Genomic DNA, 14988 nt, shown 5'->3' with positions numbered 1-14988 from the left:
AAAATCGAATCTTTTTCTCATTTTCATGATCAGCCCCACGAAAAGGCTGTGACAAATATCCTTGAAAATGATCTGCCTTACGCTGTCTATTGTTCTGATAGTTTCTTCTGTTTCCATTCCAACCGAAAAATTCTTGCCGCTTTTTAAATGATCTTCAAATTTTATAGCATTGGACATTGAAACAAAGTGAGATTCCTCGCAAGCATTAGTGAGAATGATCGTATCAAAATATTTCAGCTCTTCATGTAGCATCGTAAATTCAGGTCTGGAACAAACGATTCAATCTGTTGATCTGACGCAAAAGATACTAAAAAAAAAGCAACTGCGGCATAAAAGTCGTCACGTACCTTAATGTGACTTTGTTCAAATGTTATAAATTTCACACGGCGAAAAAATCTGTACCAATCTGTACACATTTTGACGGAAATAACCGAAAAAAACTGTACCTTCCCAGATAAATCTGTACGTGTGGCAACACTGATTGTGTCTATCTGTCATTTAGTGCACTTGAAGCTTCCGTGTTCAAAATTTCAGTTTCGTGCTCAAACTTGGAAGTTATTTGTTGCAAAATGCCCAAAAAAAAGCACAAATTTTGATCAGCATCCGAAGCTTGATTATTGAACATTACAAAACTGGCAAAAGCTACCGTGATATTGCCGATATTGGCCAGCTTTACAGATATTGGATTGTGCAAATGTACAACTGGCCGAAGTGACAGAGCTATCGTGAAGAAAGCGGAGCTGGACCGGGGACCATCAGCTCCGAAAATTACGAAACAAATTGAAAGCGAGTTTTCCATTCAACTGACTTTACAATCCGTATGCAATCGTCTTCCTAAGAAAGGTTTTAAGAGCTGAGTAGCACTTAAGAAGCCATGGTTGTCCCCAAAAATCACTATGGATGGGTTATACCTATGATATAACCGCAAGGTTGACGTAGGACTGCCGTTGGCTTAGTAATCATTTGTGTTTTTTCAATTAGCAATAATCGCACCTCGGATGTTCCTCATCGGGTACGTTATCGCCACTGCGCAGAGCTATCTTTTGTATGTAATCATTAAATTATTGATTAAACTAGTGAATGAATGAAACAATTTACGAATTCAATTGCAAAAAAAAACAATTTAGGTCAATTCATGCATTATGGTAGTGGTTATCGCAGCAAATAGTTTTTTTTTATCCCATTTATTTATTTATTAGGCTCATAGCATTTTAGCTGTAACAGAGCTAAAATGTATCGTGTAAATGTACATATGTTTTTATGTTTCTATAAATTGTAAATTACACAGTAGTTAGTAGTAGCCATTTAGGCGTTAAATTTTCCATGTTAGGGATGCATTTTGATTTGCAGAAACGCAAGCGAGTACAAAAGTATCCGTTGCTTGTATCTATTTTGCAATGCCGATTTCCCCTGGCTCGATGGTTTTGAAGTCTGTGTTAGGGAAACATCCATTCATTCCAGCGATGGTACCTCAATCGTTGCGCAATCATAACTGAGTGGATTTCCGAGCGACACTCGCTTTTATACCGATTGGTGTGATTTCAATAGCCTGTATTGAAAGCAATTTTAAGGCTATTGAAACATGTTTTTGGATCAAAAAGTAACAAGCATAGAACGCGTAGACATTTTACCTTTCGAATGAAGCGTTATCATACCATTTCGTTCAGTTGTTTAGGAGCTATTAACGTTCAAAATCTCGTTCTCCGGCGTAACGCTTTCGTTTTCGAAACTTTGAACTTACACCCCAGTATAGAAATGAAAGACGTAGTCCTAAGTCAAAGTATAAATAAAAATGAAGTGGGCCCTGTACCACATTTAATGGATCAGTGATGACTGGAATAAGGAGATTTGGTCAGATGAGACGAAAGTAATGCTATCTGGGTTTGATGGTATCACAAGAAAATGACGGCGAACTGGTGAAAGTTTGAAAAAGGAGTGCTTGCGGCCTACAGTCAAGCATGGCAGTGGTGAATTACTTTACCAACATTGATTTTTCAACCAATTGACTATGTTTTGTCTGCAGGTAGAGTCATGATGTGGGGTTCTATGGGTACATCCTGTATTGGAGAACTTGAGTTCATCGATGGAATCATAACCAAGGAGGTTCATTTGGACATTTTCAAGTGAAAATTACCAACGTATGCAGTAAAGCTAAAGTTGGGGTGCAGATATACGTTCCAACAAGACGGAAATCCGAAGCACACCCCAAAGTTGGCTTCGCAGTGGTTCAAGTAAAAGCGTATCAAGGTTATGGAGTGGCCAGCACAGCATGTCTAGTCAATTTTGAAAATTAAGCTCCAGGAGCAAGAATCAACGGGCATACAACAATTGCGGCAGGTAATCTCAACTGAATGGACAAAATCACCCCGGGAACAACTGCTAAGCTCCATGAGTCGGTGCCACAACGATGCGGAGCAGTTATTGAAACCAAAGGTGGTCACACGAAGTACTAAAACTATGTGAGCCAGGAGGGTGGATATACTTTTTTTGCGTTATTTTTTACCTTTTTCTAACATCATGTCCCGTATGCAATAAAATTTGTTGACGTGGGACGACGTCTAACCGGAGTATATGGGGGGAAAAATGAAAACCTAAACACAGAACATGCAGGAAAAATGAAATATTTCAATTGCTTATAACTCGAACATTCCATACTGGATCGGAAAGATGTTTGCATCAATTGATAGCGAGTATTTCTACGCATTTATCGCAATTATTAAAATGTTATTTTTCATTAGATGAACAATTACGGTTTCCCCAACACAGAAATCATAACCAAGCAGCCTCGGGACAACCGGCAGAGCAAATACATGAAAGTATGGGGACTTTCGTGCTCACCGAAACGTGTTCCCTAACACAGCCTTCAAAACCAAGCAGTGTTGGAGAAATCAGGTCGGGGGTATTTTTGTTTAGATTGAAATGTGTTTCCCTAACACAGACTTTAAATCCAAGGTGCGTGGGAAAATTGGCATTGCAAATACATGCAAGACGGGAGCATTTTTGCTTCGGTTGAAATGTATTTGCTCAACACAGACTTCAGAACCAAGGTGTCTGAGGAAATTGGCATTGCAAATTCATGCAGGTCGGGGGTACAGGCAAACCAGATTTGTGCGGTCCCTTTTGGCGTGATTCCTCGTTTGTGAGACACTTTTTGTGCGGTAGACATTAGAGGCGAATGAACTTTTAAGTTTACAGCCTCTATAGTATAAAAAATAGAAGTTTAAGTGGTTGATTCACGCAAGCCAGGGGTACTTCTGCACCCGTATGTTTTTTTGCACTCCGAAAAGTGTTTTCCTAACACGATTTACAAAAGCGGGGACGAACACAATGCTTTGGCCTGAAATCCATCAAATCAAGCAAATTCTCAGTTCGAGAAGTACGTACACTCGAGAGTTGCAAACTTCAAAGTGAAATGTAAAATAAAATGTTCGTTTGATAATTCTTCCGTTCTCATATTTTGTCCTAGGCATCATACCAAACGCAAATGAACGCAAATGAATTGATCTTGCATGGCATTTATTCAATCGCTTTACTCACAAAGCAAATACAGGGAAACTTCGATATAACGTACATTTTACCTCGATATAACGTACACATTTCCAAAGCGTAAAGGAAAACTTTTTTCAATATTTTTTTTCTGATAAAACAATGAATTATCTTTATTGTGATGCTAAAACAAGTTTTGTACCTTCAATCAATTCCGAAATACAGCTGGTTTTGTGATTCCGGATTCTAAATGAATCAAGCTTCAATCAACAGTACGAAGGGAAACATCATGAGAAAGGCTGGCTTCGTCTTCTGATTGAAGTTATTTATTAACTTTACTAAAACAGCAACACAATAATGTAATATAGACTACGTTTGTGAGTACTTTATTATGCTTCGATATAACGTACAATTCGATACAACGTACAATTATGAAAGTGAAATGTACGTTATATCGAAGTTTACCTGTATATCGAATTCAATTAAATTCGGAAATTGTTTCGTCGTTCAATCAAAAATTTAATCAATACACACAAATGATTGCTAAGCTAAGGTAGTCCCACGTCAACCTTACGGTTATATCATAGATATAACCCACCCTTTTTTTTGTATTTGGAGCTCGCGTGAACTGGCTTTGTTTTAACATAAATAATAATAAACTGAGCAGCAATTACCTGTGTTTTAATTTTCTGGTGGGTTTTTTGGAAGAAATCTAATTTTACACTAGCGGTGGGTAAACTTTTTTTTTGCATACCATAATTTACCAATACTAAAAGTCATAGTCCTACATCCAAAAAATCTAATAATTTCCTAGGTTTACGTTATCATTAAACATACAACATTGTTTGAAATAAAGTATCACCAGATGGGCCAATCAGAGGAGTCCATCGGGCCACAGTTTGAGTATAGCTTTGTTTCATTCGCTTTAATTTAGTTTATTTTTTTTTTGCGATCGTTCAGAACTCTACCATCCATCCGAGGCGAAACAACTGTTTACAATCGCTTGGCAGCTCACGTAATTCAATGTATCATTACCCCCGCCCCGTCCGTTGATACAGATCAGTCATGTTTCTAAATTTGGCACGTCCCGTCGGAGGCCTCGAAAGCACCAACACCGCTCTCCCATGGCAACTCACAGACAGTCAGTCAGGCATTCCCAATCTCTAGATATGAATGCCACCCTCACAATGGGAGGAGAAGGAGGAGGGTACTCATTGTGATACACTTGGGCGAGAACTGTTATGTCCACATTTTCTCCCCGCATCGCATCCCAACACGGTGGATGTGTGTTTCGCAAAACAACAATTTCCGCTCCGAGCAGATCGTCACTTTGCGATTGCATAATTCCTCCGGTCAAGCGAATCCGTGTGTTCTATAACGGGCCGATGATGCAAACGAGTGAAAAAAGTAATAATCGACACAGAGACAAGTGCTGCTGCACGATTTTCGGAAAAGACGAAATAATCGAGAGAAAAGCGAAAATAATCGCCATTGGATTCCCATCTCAAACACCCGAATCCCCGACAATTCAAGAATAAAACCGTGATCGGTACCGGAAAACGGCCACGAATTGTTTCGTCTGTTACGCGATATCTGTGGCGATGGATTCGCTGCGCAAATTCCCATTATTTATTCTATTTTCGCCGATGTTACACGCCCAACCGCGGAACGGAACGTGACAGACTGTCCGAGTGGATGAACATCAACAAGTTCAGTCAACGTAATCCTCCTATTCGCTGATTTGAAACGACTAGTAGTGCGGAAAGAGATAATCCCCGGTCCCGACTGATGATGATGACGATGATGATGATGATGACCGCGGGGACTATTCAAGAGACAGATCAAACAAAACTCGCCTCCCCTTCCCTCCCCATCAGGTCTTTCCCATTCACAAAAACTGGACACAATCAGAAGCCCCTGTAAAAGCCAGAACACATAATCCACTTATTGCTCTGTGTGTTGTGACCTTGAACTCCCGGAGTAAAGTGTAACTTCTCACTTTGTTACTTTCTCCCTCTGCCGTGCGGAGCTCCGCACGTTCTTTCACGTTTTGGGAGGAGGCAAGAGAGAGTTTTCCCTCGATCACAGGTGATTAGTATCATTACCGTGCTCCACCTGTGTGTGTTTGTGCGAGAGACACAATTCTGTCCCGGAAAATGAATGCCACGTCAAGGCGGTACAAATACTTCTGAAGTGATCCGATATGGGTACGCGAAATTAATTTGTCCCACTTTGTTTCTCGATGAATATGCATAAAGGGTGTGTCACATCAAATTGCATCACAAAAAAAAACGCTGTAGAAATTCGCCCAGTAGACCGATCCTTTTGAAAATTTTAGACAGTAAAATAAAAACTATTAAACAACTTTTGGCATTTTCCATTTTTCATACTTCGAGCCCAAGCCCGTATGCTCGTACCTTCCTCTTTACCCCGTCCATAAGGTTCTGTACAACGTCAGGTTGTAGTTTTTTTTTGAACAGAAATTTGAACGCAGGCCCTCCCGCTGCTTGGTCCGCTGGACGAATGAACTTGACAAATTCAGCTTATTGGCGACATCCCGGACCGAACTTCTCGGATCACGTCTAAACTGCTTAACTACGCGCTTGTGATCTTTTTCACTGACGGAGCATCCATTTTTGCCGTTCTTCACCTTCCGGTCGATGGTTAGGTTCTCGAAGTATCGTTTTAGTACTCTGCTGACCGTGGATTGGACGATTCCCAGCATCTTACCGATGTCCCGATGTGACAACTCCGGATTCTCGAAATGAGTGCACAGGATTAATTCACGACGCTCTTTTTCGTTCGACGACATTTTTCCAAATTTACGACAGTGAAGCATGGCCAACGTGATCTATACACTCTTATCTGATTTTAAAGCGAAAGCTGAAGATATAATTCCTAAAAATTAAATTTCTACCGCGTTTTTTCTGTGATGCAATTTGATGTGACACACCCTTTATACAGCCATTCCATGCCAAACCGATATAGTGGCTCTCAGATTTTCGTGAAAAGTGGTAGTTTTGTTCTTTATCGCAAAACATTAGACCCGTTTTTTTTTATTTTTTCAGTAGGGTGACCATATCCATTTTAGAGTTGTCCGAAAAATCAACTTTTTCCTCTTTTTCCAAAAATGACAAAAATGGCTACATATTTTTCGAATTCTTCGCAACTAAAGTTATCGTGTATGTGAACTTTCTACATTTTCTCAAATATATACCGGAAATTTGAAACGGAAATTTGGAATGATTTCATTCCGCTGAACATTTTCCAATGTTTTTAGTTTTGTTTATGTTGGTACTACTGTCATTGGTCTTAATGTCAATTTTGAGCGCCATCTGTCTTAAGTTTATTTACAGCGTCAATCAGAACAAGTAGACTTTTTTTTGCTCGGCGATTTTTGATATGATGTTGTCTGTTCAGAATTACTTCAGGAGTGACAAACGCCAATAAAGAGTATTACCTTGGCGTAATTAGGCGTTTTAGAGAGAAAATTAGCAAACGGCCAGATTTGAGGAAGGATAACACTTGGATTTTGTACCACGCTAATGCACTAGCACATCGATCGATCATTGTGAACGAATGTTCGATCAAAAATGACACGAATATGAATGAACAAGAACAGTACGCTCCAGATATGACCCCCCCCGTATAACTTTTCCTATTTCTGAAACTAAAATTGCCGCCTCGTGGGACACGTGTAAACTAAAGCCATTTCCTGAACACAAGCGTTCTTTCTTGAATGGCGTTAACGTTCCCTGTGGAACTTTTGCCGTCTCAACGTACGCATGAACTAGCGTCATTTATTAATACTTAGTTGAGATTTCTTAAGCCAAATAACACGCCTTGAATGTATTCCGCGGGGCAAGCTCTAGAATACGCGTGACCACAGTGCAAGTCGAAGGAAATTTCCTTGACGAAAAAATCCTCCGGCAAGAACGGGAATCGAACCCGAACACCCGGCATAATAATGTGAGACGCTAACCACTCGGCCACGGGTGCAAGCGTTCCAATGACTGAATTATTCGCTTGAAAAAGTATACTGCTTTAGAAGAGGCCTTTTTTTCGGCGATAGTATAAATTTAGATGATGAATAAGATATTTTCTTTAAGAAACACAAATTCCCAGTATATATTTGACAGAATGTATTAACATTTCAAAGAAAATCACTTATGATTTTTAATTCACGCAATTTGGGCTTAAATGTGTCCTCCGAAGCATGATCAAATGTATATGCAAGAATCGTCGATTAAAAATGAAGTCAAACAAATTCATTTGCGAGAGTCATCAATTGAAATTTAGAAGGCTTTGTTTATGTATTTATATTTACACTTACTGTGTTATTCTGTGTGCTGCTACCTGCTACAATAGTCATTCATTGTGAACGATAGTCTTTAGAGCATCAAGATGGATCGTTGATCTATTGACCCAAAAACGCAAACTGTGTGTGGTTGCCCATTTTCTCAAAAATGGAAACAGTTTATCATAAATTGTTGCAACAGTAAATTTATCATATCATTTCATCCCTTCCCGAAATTATATGATCAAATCGAAACCTCGCATGCCTGTTGAAAACGAATTCGGACAGCGACGCAAAATATTGACCACTTCGACTTATGACCAACATTTGCAAAGACTCAGTGAGTAAAACTATGACTCCATAGTCATAAACCAGATCAGCACACGTCGTGAATGATGTCGCAACCATGCAAACTAGAGCCAGGATCAATGAGAACGTGTTTCTGTTAGCGATGAGTCCCACTTGAAGTAAGTCACAGAAATAATCGTGTGTTAAAGAGAAGCATAGCCGAGGAATGTTATAGGCCATTTAGCTTTTTAACACGACAAAAGGTGGAGGAGAGTTTATCAGTATACAGGGCTGCTTCTCCTCAAAAGAGATTAAGCCTTCAATTTCGCATGAATGAGATTGGATGTTACTCTATATATTTAAACAATTTTCTAGTGACCTTGAACGGTGCCTTATTGAGACGTTGTGGTTATGAATGCTAACTTCCATCAAGACACCGCAAGAAAAAAGAGTTTCAAGATCATAGAATTAGATTTTTGAGTGTCCTCCAACTTAATCTGGTTGAGAACATTTGAAAGCCAGGACAAATCACACACAAAATCAATACCAGAAACTTACTAATTTCATTTCAAACTGCATCTAGCAAGTTATAAAAAGCTCGTGGGGCCAATAACACCAAATAATGAAGCAATAATGCAACTAATCCTTGCATCTACTTCGTGCATATTAGGGTCGATCCGTGCAGCTGAATAAAGAATTCTGAAACCGATCCCCATTCGATCGGATGGTTGCCCAAATCTCAGCAACGTTTACTTGCTATAGTATGATGCGGAGTGTAGGATCATATTAGAGCAAGTTGTAAACTTGTTGTCTTCAGAGAGTAGCGTCGATTTTCACCTGATTGAGGAACACCTTATAGAGAATTTTTAGAGTTAGACTATGAGAGCTAATTGCCATATTTGTTAAGATCCAGTCCGCCGGAATAGTCGCATATGGGCTGATAGGATTTGACTAGCTTTGAGCTCGGCAGGAATGCAGTCGTTTCCGGCGGATGAGGCGATGCACTATCGGTACCGTGCGCTATGGGTTCTGTTGGTCATCATTGTTCGGAAGTCGGAAGACCAGCTCGAAGTGTTCAGTCCAACGCCTCAACTTATCTGTGCGGTCCGTCAATAGATGACCTGATCGGTCTTCTAACGACATTTTGGCATTCGCCCTGACACCACTAAGGCAGCGATCGATCCTGGCTTTCTTGTCCCGTCTAGAACACAGTTTGACCGCCTGAAAATTACGTTTCTCGTGTCGTTGCTGAGTCGATTTCGAAGCTTATTCTTGTTCTGATTATATTCAGAAAACAACGTATGACGAGGAGTGAGGCATGGTGAGATCAAGGACAAGGACTCGAAATGCAGGAAAAGCGAGCGAAACGTTAATTCGTTTAGGCATCCAATTGTTGTTCACCAATCTTGCAAATGTTTGTTATCTGAAACGATGATTTCCTTCCGAAGCAATTTCACTATTATGGTACGGAATTCGTTCTCCAGATCTTGTAGAGCCCTATCGTAAAACTCTGGAAACGCTTCCTATACAACGTTGATGTTTGTTAAATTGGAAAGTTTCTGGGATTTGACATTGCAGCAGCCTTGAGCCTCGCATCATTACAATCGACTCTTTCTCATTTGCTTGATAATCTCCACAAAAAAACAGCTACAAATATACTTAACCCTCCTGTATTCGCGCGAAAAAACCGTCACTCGTGTACTCACAGACTGTGCGCGGTTTTGTAATGTTGTTATTGTGTATTATTTTTTTTAGGCATTATTGGTATTAATTCAAAGAAAAAACCCAGAAAATATTTTTTATTTAATTTCATTCAGTTTTAATAGTTATTCAATTCAACCACCTCATTGATTCTCGTTCTGTCAGACCTTATGCGTGAGTATAGGAGGGTTAAAAACTATATGCCTTCGCCATTTATTGTACTGATAGTTTCTTCTGCTGTCATACCAACATAAATATTCTTGCTGCTTTGCGAATGATCATCACAATCAGTAGCATTGGGCATTGAAAAAACGTAAGATTTCCCGCAGATATGGCTAGATAAAAGTCTTCCAGCTCAGTTATTAAAAGTTTCGGGCTGCCCTATGCTGTTTTCATCAAATGAATTCAAGATTATGATCATCGTTACGTTGCTTTGTCGATTAAGATGTTTAGTTTTGTTGTTGTTATAAGCAGAAATATCTATTTTCCCAACTCCACGTGTTATCAATTTATCACTCCAGAAAATCTGTACCTATCTGTACTTTTATACAAAAAACTGTAATCTGTATCGTACAAAATCTGTACCAAAAAAATTTAAAAAATCTGTACCTTTCCAGATAAATCTGTACGTCTGGTAACACTGGTCGGGGAAAGAGCGATTAACCACCAATACAGGGAAACTTCGATATAACGTACATTTCGTTTTCAAAATTGTACGGTATATCGAAGCATAATAAAAAAAAACTCAGAAACATAGCTCATATTGCTTTTTTGTGATGTTGTTTGGGTAGAATTAGTGAATAATAATGAAAAAAACCAACTAGAAGGACATTTCACTATTATGGCACGGAAGTCGTTCTCAAGATCTTTGGACAAGACATTCTTTTGATGTTTCTCTTCATACTGTTGATTGAGGGTAAATAGATACAATGGCCGCTTGCTTGTTAAACAAGCTTTTTCCCTTTAACAGTGTCCTTCTTCAGATGTATGAGAGACTTGTTGGTAGTTATATAAACCATTCACGTAATTTTCGTTCAGCATTATGTCATAGAAATGAAACACAAATTTCTGCATAACTCGAGAACTACTCAAGCTAATCAAGACTTTAGAGAGTAATAAATGTTTTCATGGTGGTTTGACACTCCTTTTCCCTATTTAAAGAGGGTGGAAGGGTGCTGAACAACTCGAGAACTAATCAAACAAATAAAATCAAACTTAGCATATAGATGTTTTAGGGATAGATAAACGTTTCTATGGTGGTTCGACACACCTACTCCCTCTCTAAAGGCATGGGGGCTGCCATACACATGAAACACAAACTTCCTCATAACTCGAGAACTAATCAATCAAATGCAGCCAAATTTGGGATGTGAGGGTTTTTGGGTACGAGAATTGTTTCTATGATGGTATGACACCCCTTCCTCCTCTGGAAAGGAGAGGGGAGTTCCATAAAAATAATGCACATATTTCAACCAAACATATTCCTACCGAATATGACAACTGAAAAATTCCGAAATGTGTATGTGTTCTGCAATTACATGTTGACAAGCGTCATTAGTCCATTTGATGTTTGCTGTAGCGGAAATGATCTTCGTTCGGAAGTGAAAATGAATTTTAATGTGCAAACGCACTCCTAAAGGGTGTGTCACATCAAATTGCATCACGGAAAAAACGCTGTAGAAATTTAATTTTTAGGAATTATATCTTCTGCTTTCGCTTATAATCAGATAAGAGTGTATAGATCACGTTGGCCATGCTTCACTGTCAATTTTTCGTAAATTTGGAAAAATGTCGAACAAAAAAGAGCGTCGTGAATTAATCCTGTGCACTCATTTCGAGAATCCGGAGTTGTCACATCGGGACATCGGTAAGATGCTGGGAATCGTCCAATCCACGGTCAGCAGAGTACTAAAACGATACTTCGAGAACCTAACCATCGACCGGAAGGTGAAGAACGGCAAAAATGGATGCTCCGTCAGTGAAAAAGATCACAAGCGCGTAGTTAAGCAGTTTAGACGTGATCCGAGAAGTTCGGTCCGGGATGTCGCCAATAAGCTGAATTTGTCAAGTTCATTCGTCCAGCGGACCAAGCAGCGGGAGGGCCTGCGTACATACAAGGTTCAGAAGGCTCCTAACCGCGACGAAAGGCAAAATATGGTGGGGAAGACGCGAGCCCGGAAGCTGTACACCGAAATGCTGACGAAGCCGCATTGCCTGGTAATGGACGACGAAACCTACGTCAAAGCGGACTTTCGTAAGCTGCCGGGCCTGTTGTTCTTCTCCGCAGAGGACAAATTCAGCGTTCCGGAGGAGATTCGCAAGCAGAAACTATCCAAGTTTGCCAAAAAGTATATGGTGTGGCAAGCGATCTGCTCTTGCGGAAAGCGGAGCGCCCCCTTCGTGATGACCGGCACGGTAAACGGGCAGGTTTACCTTAAGGAGTGCCCACAGAAGCGCTTACTACCACTATTGAAGCAGCACGAGGGCCCGACCATCTTCTAGCCGGATCTCGCTTCGTGCCACTATTCAACGGGGTCACCTTCGTGCCAAAGGAAATGAACCCGCCCAACGCGCCGGAGCTTCGACCAATAGAGAAATATTAGGCGATTATGAAGCAGGCCCTCCGGAAGAACCCAAAAGTTGTCAAATCGGAGGCGGACTTCAAGAGAAAATGGATTTCTGTTCAAAAAAAAACTACAACCTGACGTTGTACAGAACCTTATGGACGGGGTAAAGAGGAAGGTGCGAGCATACGGACTTGGGCTCGAAGTATGCATAAAAAGAAAATGCCAAAAGTTGTTTAATAGTTTTTATTTTACTCTCTAAAATTTTCAAAAGGATCGGTCTACTGGGCGAATTTCTACAGCGTTTTTTCCGTGATGCAATTTGATGTGACACACCCTTTATATATCGTCTTCTATCTATATAAAAAAAATGGATCGCCGAATGTGTTGATAAAAAAACTCGAGAAAGGAATTGTCCGATTTAGGGCTGTCTTCATTCTATCATATTATATGGATCGAACCTTTATTCCATGTAACGGAGGAACATGTTATTTGCAAGTGAATGAAAAAAATTCGCACGAAAATTGCGTCTGAAAATAATCTGATACTACAGTGTCGTGTTTTGGTAGAAGTACTGAAATTTTATAGTAAAAAATAATTTTAAAAGGTAGACTAGAGGATCAATCAACGAACAGTTCTGCGATTGGACCCATGATAAGCACACGTAAGAAAACGTGCTGCACTGTTACTTTTGGATTTTTTTGTTGATTTTTGTAGTGTAATTAAAAAAAAATATGAAAATTTAAACAATTTCCTCCGTTCCATTCGTTAAACAAAATTTTGTAGATATTACAGCTTTTGAATAAGAAATTTTTGTAAAAAATTAAGAAAAAACATTGAACCCTTTAAAAAAAGTAGTCTAATTTTTAATTTTTTGAGATTTCAAGTATGCAAATTTGCTCAAATGTGCAATGTCTTTACACCCATAACGTTTCACTACAATCTGAGATAGTGTTGCCAACTTCTAAGACGAGTTGACATGAAATTCGTCCATGTGTGCGCTGTACCGAGGGTACGTTATATCGAAGTTCCCCTGTATACGCATTGAAGTCGCCTAGGTGAACTGTCAGAATCTTCTCTACTACGCTATTCAACTAACTGTAAAGACTTTCTTTGTCGTGAGAATTGGCAGCATCTGTTGACTTGTAATATTGGACCATCGTGAGGTTATTTTTTTATCCCATTTGTTTATTTGTTTAGGCTCATTAGCATTTTAACTGTAACAGAGCCGGATTTAAATCGTGTACATGGTACATTTTTTATCGTATCTATAAATTGTACATTACACAGTAGCCATTTAGGCGTAAGAATATTCCTCCTGTTCTTCCATTTTCGTTTTTCTAAAGAAAATCACACAAAAAATCGTACATAAAAAAGCGCGCAAAAACAGGGTTTACTGTACCCTTTTTGACATGAAACAAAAATCTTAAAGCAAGGGACGTAGTTTAGGACCACCTTCCCGTAATATTTTATGAAAGATTTCGATATCGTCTGAATCGGTTCAGTGGTTCAATAGTTATGAATTTAAAAAAAAAATCAAGCGGAAGGGGGGAAAACTATTTTCACTTTTTCGGACCACTCTCCATCAATAAACTATCACTTTTCACGAAAATCTGCCATTCCAAATCAACTATGCATTTGTTCTACAATGAAACATTTGTCCAATTGGAGTTTATTTCTTCAACTAGAATTAACTTTAAGGACATTGAGATTCACGTTCCGTTATTATGAAAATAATCATAGATTTTCATTCGTTTCATTCATTCAGTAGTTAGAATTCCAGGAACGTCGTCTGTTATCGATTGCGAATGAACGAAAAACAAAATTACGCAATTGTTTCCAGAAAGAAGGGAATTTCGTTTTTAATTATTGACAATCTGCACATTGAATCATTTATAAGGATGGCATTTTATCACTTCTAAAAATCGGAAGGAAAGTTAAGAATGAACAATCGAGTAAACCATTCTGATGCAGTCATTTACCCTGAAAGCACAGCAGTGGAACTCCATACAATTCACTGACTAAAAAGTGTCCACATTTTCATCGCTTGTTTACGTGAAGAATATAATTTTTTCAGGCACACTTGATTTGAGAGTGTATGGATTTCTAGCTGTCTTGACGCAAGGTCTTTAATGAAGAATGAGAAGATGGGAAGGTTTATATAAACATGTTTATAATTACATAAGTTTATTCAAATATTAATATTGCCCTTATTTAACTATCCAGTGCAATTTTATCAAAATTTGAAAGAAAAATTAAAAAAGGAATGTGTTTTTTTCAATATTTTTATGAGACGTCTATTAAAAATCCATGATTACCTTTGCTTTATTATTTACCCCCCATTATTTGTTAATTTTTCCTGCTTTTCGTTCTTTGACCTATCATTTTGACAATTCATTTTGAGAGGTTTAAAATTGCGACAAGATAGAAATTTGGTGTGAAAGAGCGAATTGTGGAAGATTAGGTCGCAAATTCTCTATACTTTATAATTGAAGTTTTTATGTAGTATTTAATTTTTGAGTTTGTTTGAATGTTGTTGATTCATAGAAGAATAAGATTTCATTTGATATTACGATTTTTTAAATCGATTCAATGGTTGTAAAATTATGACGTTTTGGAAGAAATCTTACTTATTTAATCAGCAAAAGGCCC

The 14988-nt window shown here is 38.8% G+C and overlaps 1 protein-coding gene and 1 pseudogene across 1 annotated transcript in view; both read right to left on the bottom strand.

Moving 5' to 3' along the window:
* LOC129774361 (uncharacterized) overlaps positions 1 to 14988 on the bottom strand; it is a 404070-nt gene that overhangs the window by 25166 nt on the left and 363916 nt on the right. The gene's annotated exons all lie outside the window — the stretch shown is intronic.
* Positions 870 to 1038, bottom strand: LOC129763785 (U4 spliceosomal RNA; annotated as a pseudogene).

This window comes from Toxorhynchites rutilus, chromosome 1, assembly GCF_029784135.1.
Source record: "Toxorhynchites rutilus septentrionalis strain SRP chromosome 1, ASM2978413v1, whole genome shotgun sequence".
In the NCBI taxonomy this organism is placed as follows: Eukaryota; Metazoa; Arthropoda; class Insecta; order Diptera; family Culicidae; genus Toxorhynchites; species Toxorhynchites rutilus.
Note: the sequence above shows the minus strand (reverse complement) of the source record. Positions and strands in the feature narration are given on the sequence as shown.